The sequence below is a fragment of the Puntigrus tetrazona genome, chromosome 3 (genome assembly GCF_018831695.1).
Source record: "Puntigrus tetrazona isolate hp1 chromosome 3, ASM1883169v1, whole genome shotgun sequence".
NCBI lineage: Eukaryota > Metazoa > Chordata > Actinopteri > Cypriniformes > Cyprinidae > Puntigrus > Puntigrus tetrazona.
The window spans coordinates 9,983,700-9,993,837 of record NC_056701.1 but is presented as its reverse complement, the minus strand read 5'-3'; positions in this window follow the sequence as shown (position 1 = coordinate 9,993,837).

Genomic DNA, 10,138 nt, shown 5'->3' with positions numbered 1-10,138 from the left:
CGGGAATTTGTCTCGGAATTTCTTTGCTCCACGCCGGCTGCCGGATCTCATATTCAGATGATGGAGTGCGTTTGCGCTCTGATCTGATTTCATTGACTAAAATTGCATTGAAAAGCTCAAGGCGAAGAGGAAATGATCATCTCCGAGGAGGTTAAGTGGAATTGATGCTGCCAGGTCTGAGGTGGTCATCCGCACGCCTTTAAGAAGACTCTGTGTTTAGGATGAAGGAGCGAGATCGGATTCCGGCGGTCTGATTAGGTTATCCCACACACACTTTCAGGGTTATGAAACATCTCCGGTCCGCAGATATTTCCAAAAAGGAAGCCGCAATACGGGCTTGTTCTAGGGTCGGGGGTTTGAAGCGAGAAAGTGGAGCACAATCGCAAATAGCGGTAGATTTGGCTCATTTGCATAACGGTCCTACAAATGACAATATTCCAAACGTGCTATGAAGAACATTACTTTGGAGAATGATGGGACCCTCTCGTCATCAAACCTGAAACTGTCTGAACCCCCGCGTAACTGTAAGTAGCAGATATTCATTATCTTTCGCTCATTTCGCTAAGGTATGACGGAATTTCATAAATTATGTATAGTACAGATAGTTCTAATTGAAGAAAAGAAGAATTACCCCCCATTCTTGATTTGATCAGTGTAATTGGAAAAACTTAGCCAGGGGTTCCTTGGAAAGATAAGCAATATAAATGTTTAAATGTGATGAAGGAGTCACATTATGCTAGGTAATTACAACACCTCTTCACAGAAATGGGTGATCAATAATTAACGTATCTTGGGTCACAAGTCGGGGACATAATTTAAAATTGGTTATTAATTCTATTATGAAAAATGTACATTCTCTTCAGATTATGTTGCTGAGTCCACAGGGAGAGGTAAAGGAGGTCTGGTGGTTTTAATTCAGTCTCTCTCTCTCTCTCGCTGCTCGGTCCCTCTTCCCAACGGCTCTATGAGACCTGTCAGTAATGCGATGATTTATGTTTCGGAATTAAATCACGTATTAAATGAAGTAATTTGGGTCTCTTTGCTCAGTTTGATTGGCTGAATACGACTGGATTGATTATCATGCAGATTGGGAGTGGACACTGGCTTTCTCACGATCGGTCAACCGTTGCTCTCTCATAACGCTGCAAATCACAATTGTTGATTGAAAGTGGGATTGTTCATGAAAATTCAGATGTATTGATTCAATGGAGAAAGTTCACCAGATATGGATTCACCACTAATAAAAGCTGGTTTAAACTGGTCGTCCACCCTATTCTTAAGAGGCCTGTTTACGACAAGAAAGACGACAGCAAAATTATCATCTTTACCAAAGCAAATTTATTGTAAGCACGTGCTGCAATTATGTCTTTAAAAGCTCAAGCTCATGAAAGCAGGATAGATTCAGATTGGCTGTCAATGTTTTTATCTTTCATCAGATAAAAAAAAAAAAGATTGATTTTTTGAACTATATCATTATTGTTATCGTCTATGGCCTTTCAGCCCAGCTGCTATATAATCAGTCAACAAACGAGCATCTGAAAGCAGAAAACCACCTTTGACTGGTTTATACTGTTTCAGTAGGGTTGCTTTTAAAGATGTCATCGGATGCAAAATTCACTCAAATAGTTTGAACATAAGTATTTTGGAAGTGTGTGTACAAATCAATCTTATAATGAAGAAAATTCAACCTGTTTTGTTTTTTAATCCCTGTTTTAAAATCCTGTTTCTCAAATCAGGCTGTTTTGAGCTACCTGTCAGAATGAAGTAGACCCCTCCCACGATAGTTGATTGACAAGACCGGCTTACCTCAGACCCGCCCTGTTTAGTTGTTGGATTACCGTTACTTTTGTTCTGAAGGGAATGCGCAGATCTCAGATATACATAAATGCGTCTATGTTCACGTGATTTATTCATGATCCAGCTTTATCTACAGTAGAAGTGAGTATAAGGGTTTTTACGATACGTTCCAAGTCACCTTTCCTGATAATGTGCTAGTAAGCAGAGATGTGTCGTTCTGGAACGATTTGTTCCTTCTGAATGAAACAATCAATGTGACTCTGGAAGAATGAATCGTCTTAGGAAGTGAGTCTTTCATTCGCTCACGAGCAACATCTAATAGGTTCTATACTGGAATTAGTTCACCTGTTTCGAGTCTGTGAGTTTGAGTCACTCGTTCATCACATGGCAGTCCTATAAACAAAGCAGTCTGAGCCGGAAAGAGAATTGATTAGTTCATCTCTCGAGTCTTCAGGTTTTTCGAGTTGTTTGTTCATCACATGACAGCCCTCTAAACTTAACCTTACAGTCTGTGCCAGAAAGAGACTTAATAATAATAACCAACTCGATTCAGTGTTATGGAAAAGAACCATCATGGCAGAAATTCACACATGTATGAATTTGAGACAAAAACACCCATACCTGTACGAGTAATAATAATATTAATAATAATTCACCATTTGTAAGAAGGTTGTAAATGGATAATTTCCCTTTCTAGTGCTGTCATGTCACGTGATAAACAGACGACTCAAAAACCCGAAGACTCAAGAGAGGAACTAAGTTAATCAATTCTCTTTTTGGCTTATACTGCATTGGTTAAAGATTATGGGGCTGTCACTTGATGAACAAACTACTCAAACACGAAGACTCGAGAGATGAACTAATCAATTCTCTTTCCAGTTCAGACTGCATTGGTAAATGTATGAGGCTTTCACGTGATGAACGAACAGCTCAAACCCGAAGACTTGTCAGATAAGAGGTGAGGTGGGCTAATCATAGACTGAAGACCCAGGTAAACGATTAATCTTTTCTGCTTCTTATAGCATTATAGTTTTGTATTGTTTGTGCATGTGCATTGTAGAACTGTTAGAAAGAGTAATCAAATCGCTTTAATTATATTTCTCTAAAATTAATGAAATGACTCAAAAAGATTTGTTAATTTTGCTGAATGAGACTCAAAGGACTGAGTTGGTAAAATGAACTGAACCTCCCATCACTACTGGTTTAAAGTCTGCTCATCGCGCTATGGAAGAGAGGGGCGGGGTCAGCAGAGCTCATTAGCATTTAAAGCAACATGGACTAGAATGGCTTGATAAAAACAGCTTATTTTGACAGGTTAAAGAAGGTGTTTGTTTTTACACTACCGTTGAGAAATTTTAACCGAAGTATGTTATAGATTTTTGAGTATGTTATAGACTTCTAAATTTACAGAAATTAGACATTTTAGAAATTCAAATAAATCCAAAGTCTAAGGATGAACTAAATCAACTTATTCTAAAGCTTCTAAAGCTTGCTTAGCCTGATTCTAAAGCTTGCTTAGCCTGATTTTATTTCAATTCAGTCCATGGATGATTGATTATATATATATATATATATATATATATATATATATATATATATATAAAAATAAATGGAGCATAATGATAACAACACAAAGCAAAACAATATCATTGGAATCACTGGAATTACACAAGAAAAACATGGCCAGCCAATCACAATCCACACAATTTCAATTCCCTCGAGCATTTAAAGTAGTGCATGCTTACAAAGAACAAAATGTTATCGTCCATCGTCCATAGTTATTGTTCTTGATGTGAATTGGTCTTAAGTCTTCTTGAGGCCCCCTAGAGGCCCCCGGCCCTGTTTTTCAACATCATACAGTCCCAGATTTATAAATGTAGCTATATATGTTCATTAGACAGACAGCAGGACTGGGCTCCTGGAGGAAAAGGCCATACGTCACGACTCTCGTAATTACAAAAACTGTCATCCCATTGCAGTTTACCCTGCGTCTCCGAAGCCATTCGTCACGACCGGGACCCGCACGAGTTTCTGTCATATCTAAGATTTGTGCACTGCACCTAGCAGCCTCTTGCCTGCGTGAGCTTTATCAGGCCCTCACACTTAAATTGTCACCAGTCGGCTGGATTTCATGCAAACTTTCTGGGCGCTCGTGACACGGGCTGATACAGGAGGTGCACATTATGAATGAATGACTGAGTGAGCTAGAGGGAAGCAGGAGGCAGCAGGGCAGAAGCTAATCGCCTCTCCATCATATCTGTTCTGCTCCACTTTCTCCCGCAGAGTCTCTGATAATAGACATTTCATCAGAGATTAGGCACCAGGCCTCTAAACACTGCTCCAGGGGAGCCCTCGTGTCGCTGCCAGCGCTACGTCTGCACGCCGCTGAGGGAAGCTCTTCACCTTCCTCCTCCTCATCTTCCTCCCGCAGCCCTGTCTTTTTTCCGGAGTCTCCAAATGACTCATCAGACCCGTAATGCAAATGAGAGCTATGTTGAGATGCCTGGGTCTTGTTTTCATTCGACTGGAGCCCCCGTGGAATTCACCAACGCCGTGGTGCGACCCGCCGCTTTCAATTTCAAAAGGCCGCAGATTTGATCGCGCCTGCTAAATTCAGTTTTACCGGGGCTCGCGGTTCACGGGAGGTAATGTGTCGAGTTTGTCAGCATTCCTGAGGTGCCGCAGATGACATCACCACTGTGCAGAAAGAGCTGATGTGAGTGTGATGTATGCAAACATTAATGTGCATCACTCTGTGTGAAGACATCAAACAGACAGAGCAAGTGCTGAGGCACACTGTATCTTTTAGCTCTCTTTTGGCATTCGAAAGCACTCCTAAAAAGGATAATCTTAGTTCTGCGTTCTGATTGGTTTATACAGTGTTCTAGCCGTGATCAAATAAAATGTCTATGCAGGAAAATCCCTATCACTTTAATTTTACCTTTCAGAATTCTGAGGTCAGTAAGACGTCTTTTAATGTTTTTAAATGACGTTTGTTATGCTTGCTGTGCAACAATTCAGTAATAATAGTAATAATAAAATGCACAATTGTAATATTGTGAAATATTTCCTCTGATGTTTTTCAAAGCTGCATCCTTGATGAACAAGTAAAAATGTAAACATTACCAATTTATTATCTATTATATTTAACTATCTACTTTATATATCTATATCTATGAAGACTTTGTTTGAAAAAACATACTGTTTTTAACAATTTTCAAAATAATACAGTTTTTTTTGCCTTTTTTGACTTGGTTAAAAACAGCTAGCTAACACAATGCAACATAAAAAAAATTATAGCATGTTTACACCATATAATGTGTGTGTGTGTGTGTGTGTGTGTGTGTGTGTGTGTGTGTGTGTGTGTGTGTGCATATAGATAAATATAGATACAGTGATATAGATTAGATATAAACTGTAACAAATTTTTATATAAAGAATAGATATAATATAAATGGCCCTATTCATTAAATAATTAATAATGGCATAATTTAATAACTTTTTTGCTAAATTTAAATCAATATAACATTCTATTAATGTGTGCAACATCTATCTTAAAATTACTATCATTTAAATGTTATGTTTAATTTAAAAATAAATTAGATCTCACTTTGTTTAATGTGTTTCTTAACTGTTACGTAGCCCGTGTTTCAGCGATCACATCTCACATAGAGCAATATTATTGTTTTCACAGAGCGCTTGAGATACGATGAAGAAATATCCATTCTCTTTACATCAAATGATTTACCGCATCCATATTGGGAAACAGAAAATGGCATTAGTTCAAAACCATAATATCGGTTATTAAATTGGCAAATGCCTGTGGTGGCGGAAACAAGTTTATCTTTATAAAGCAGAAGTGATAAAGGATTAGCTGAAACGCCAAAGAGAGTTGTGTCTCCTCCAAAAAGAGCCTTTAGACGTTTTGAACATCTGCAGTATAAAGCTGCACTACGAAAAGGCATATGGATATAATTGCATTAGCAAAAAAAAAAAAAAAAAAAAAAAAAAGTGCTAAGGAGTCATGTTTTTAGTCAAACTGTTTGTATGCTCAGTTTGCAGTGTTAATAGTAGGCCAAGTGTGCACACATGGGAGCTGCTCTTACTGTAAACACAAGCATTACGAAGAATGACTCAGTATATATTACAAGGCCTCTGATTGTACAAACGAACCGCTCTCTGAAGTAGCAGCTTTACAATCCCGTGGTATGAGTATAGAGATGCATATTATCATCTCCAATCCTTCTATGAACCATTACCATTACAGGCAGGTTACGTAACGGAGCCTTAGGAGACTCAGGAAGTGATGTGGTTTCTAATATGTGGAGTCGTGTCGGCTGTTATTGATGGCGTTATTATCAAAAAATTACATTAATGCTGTGAAATTAACCCTTAATGTCTAACTGCCATTCTTCTGTATTTGTGTCCAAAGAAAAAGAAGAAAAAGGGCCTAATGGAGAATGTCGTAATTATGCACTTCGTCCATCCAGACGTGTAATTTGCTTTTAAATTAAATCTATTAAATGCATTTTCTGGAATGGCTACGATCCATCGAATATAGATATTGCGTTTAAAAACTGAATTTGGCGTTCTCACGTCTCAGCGTATTAAACCGCACTCGTTATTTTATTTTCGCTGTCACTCGTTTTATTTGTAGGGTTCGAGAACATCTGTTCACATTTCCCCAAGGGCGCCCGGGTTCGGGTAAAACACAGATAGGAGCATATTTTATCCGTTGTTTTCAATTACGGATTATCATGCAAACTTGTGAGCGCGTTCAATGGCAGGCTACTTTTTAGAACAACCCTCGAGGCCCTCAAGAAATCCCTCGCAGTGCGTGCCGTTGCTTATTTGTTTTGGCACATTTAGTCACAAATCGTGGTCTTCACATGTCTAATAAAATCTCATGCATGAGATTTGCATCTGATTGGTGCAGTTCAGAACGTGAGCGGTGATTCCATTGTGAAATGCATGGAATACATGAGCATAGAAAATCAGATTTTCATGCTCTGATAATATGCAGACGTTCGAGAAAAGACTGTTTTTTATTGAGTCATATTTTTCCTCTCCCGTCCCCTTACCGAAACATTTTTTCTTAAACATTTCTTTACGGAAGCAAGGCATTTCCATTACGTTATTACATTTTCCTTTGTCTCTCTCTCTCTCTCTCTCTCTTAAAACGAAAAAAAGCGCAGCCTTTAGTTCCCTGTGCATCACTCAAAATGCTTTTAGCAGCACAATAGAATATCATTCATATGTTTTTTACAGGAACACATGTTATGCGCAATTCAATGGCTCAATATTCCATAAATGCTCTCTCATGAAATATCACCGGTGTGAGATGAAACGCTGATTGGTTTTATTATCTATAGTGTAGTGGTGCCGGTCGGTTGGACGGAAAGAGTTTATTACCGCTATTGTAATTTATTTTTGTTTTACTAGCTCTTCTCATCGACCCCTTCTCGCTTGATCCACGCTAGCTGAGGGGTTTCAAACGTCCAAACACGTTCATTCTCGGTGTTCTACCTCCACCTGCTGGCCGTACACGGACCAAAACCCACTCTTGTGCGGTGCGGAAATGTGAAGAATATTCGCACCGGACACGTTTTCGTTCTTTTGACTTTTGACTTTTTTTTCTCTCTCTCTCTACGTAAACGTTCGACGAACGCGACGCGCGTGTGCTCTTTCGACGTTTCGCGCGTTTTCACTTCGAGACTCCATTTCGTCTTTCGCGCTTCACAACGCGAACGGCCCTCGGGAGCACGTACGGTTTGGTGTTTGCGTTGTAAGGGGTTATTCGCATTTGCCACGGGGCGATATAGGCAGCGTTGACATAAACAACGTGGAATGCGAAGGGCTTTGCAGCGAACAGATTTAACTTCGCTGTGTCACAAACATAGCATAACGCCTAAGTGAAGCTTCGTAATGACAGACAGTAGATGAGGAGGAGGGCCGCTCCTCCCTCCTCCTGCTCCCCGTCCTCAATCCCATCAGTTCCAGACTCCTTTGCCCAAATAGTGTACATCACAAGCCCTATCTCCATACCGCTGACATCTAGGTCGACTGTGGTTTGACATGGCAAGCGATCTAGCCTCTTTTTTCCTCGTCTCTGTCTCATTAACTCCCTCACGCGCACTCTTTCCCTCCATCTCTCCCATCTCACGCACACCCACTCTTTCCTCATTCTCCCTCCCTCCCTCTCTGCCTCTATCCGTCTCACACCCACTCCTTCTCTCTTTCTTTCCCTCTTCTCTTCCTACCTTGCTTGTTGGCCTCCTCACACCCAGCACCTCCATATGCCGCTCTTTAATATTTGATCAGCTCCATCTTGTCTGCAGCACCAGTGACTTCATGGGATAAATAACGTCTGCCTGCATCTCATCGCCTCCCCGCGTGCATCTGCAGTGCGTAATTACGCACAGAATTTATGAGAGGCAGCAGCTTTGTTTATTTGCAAACTGCTCGCTGTAATTGATGCCAGTGTGAAGTGCGGCTGCTTCTGGCCCTCGCTCGCAGACCCCGCTCGCTTTCTTTATGCGTTTTTACGACAAAACAGCTTGGCCGCTGGAGCTTGCGCGCTCGCGGCGCGGTAAATATGCGCATCTCTCAAAGCGACGATCTTTAGGCGCGGGTTTAGCGGGAAGTGAGGGGCCTGCCGCAGTGAGAGGAGACGGCGGATGAAGGCTGATGTGGTGCATGCGGTGTTGGGCTGGATGCGTACGATCTGGAACCGCCACCAAGTGGACTTCAATGGGAAATGCACGGTTTTTCAGTTGCAAAAAGCCAAACTGTTAGTAGAGTTAAAACTGCATTTATCCTGGCTGGATTATTCCTTTAATTATACTGCATTATGTAGAAAGAATTAATGAATTAATCTATCCAAGCGAGGATATGTGACACAAATACTGTGACAGACATTATTAATCAGGTTTTTTGGCTCATTCAGTAAACCTATAAACCTATCTATAGATATATGTGTGATATATATATATATATATATATATATATATATATATATATATATATATATATATATATATATATATATATATATCATATATATAAATACCTATAGACATTTATTATATACTATTTAATACTGAAATACTGACCAAACGATATTTTCTATAGATATATGTGTATGTGTGTGTGTATATATATATATATAGAGAGAGAGAGAGGGAGAGATTTAGTATATATATATATATATATATATATATATATATATATATATATATATATATATATATATATATATATATATATATATATACTACTATATATACATACATACATATATATATATATATATATATATATATATATATATATATATATATATATATATATATATATATATATAATATAATATTTAATACTGACTAAACGATATTTTCTATATTTCGATATTTTCTCAGATAAACATCATTTACTATTTTTTTGTTTTACTATCCTTGTAGGGACATTTTTTTATTTTACGTTACTAAACATTACGAAAATAGTTATGGAGGAGAAACAATAAATATTGACAGATGAACTGTTGATACTGACAGGCGTTTCTTCAAGCATAACATAGATTCAAAAGAAAGCCACTACTTATATCTGTCAGCAGAGGGAGACAAAGATCGTATAATGTAGCAAAGGCCTCGGAAAAATTATGTGGAGCTTTTCATCAATTCTAAAAAGAATATAATCTAAGCGTCTTCAGACAACGCTGTAATCAAGGTTGAATGAATGACTGCGATCTCATCTCCAAAGAAAAGGAGAGGAGTTCAGGGTCAACCTCAAAAAGAAAAGCCTTAAAATTTTCAGAAGGAAGTGAAAAATAGCGTTACATCTTAGGCTTGGCCTGACATTTCTGCTCGTTGCATTGTTTTCAAAGCAGTGCCTGAGATATGATATTTGTAATCACACTTGCTCATATCAAAATGCATTTTTAAAATCTTCGTCTCTATGATTTTCTGATTTTTATTGAAACTCCTTGTAGTATAAATAAGCTATACAAATCCGTTGTTAGGGCATTTTTACATTTAATACGGTCCTCTGCCCCTAATATTGCTTTTTCCAGTGAAAGAGTTGTCTGAATCTCAGGAAATAAATATATGGCCAAATCAAGCGCTGTTTACGTGCAAAAACAAAGAAATAGATAGATTTTCATGCGAGGGGGCAGCTGGGAATGGAGCCATTATTATAGATTATTTTGTCCGGAAGCAACGTTTTAAAGTTAAAACGAATCCGTTATGGATTTGTTTTTACAAACATGCAGCTTTTGCCTCTGAAGACAGTAGGTTCTTGTGGATTATTTGTGAGTTATATCAGATGTTTGGACTCTTATTCTGTT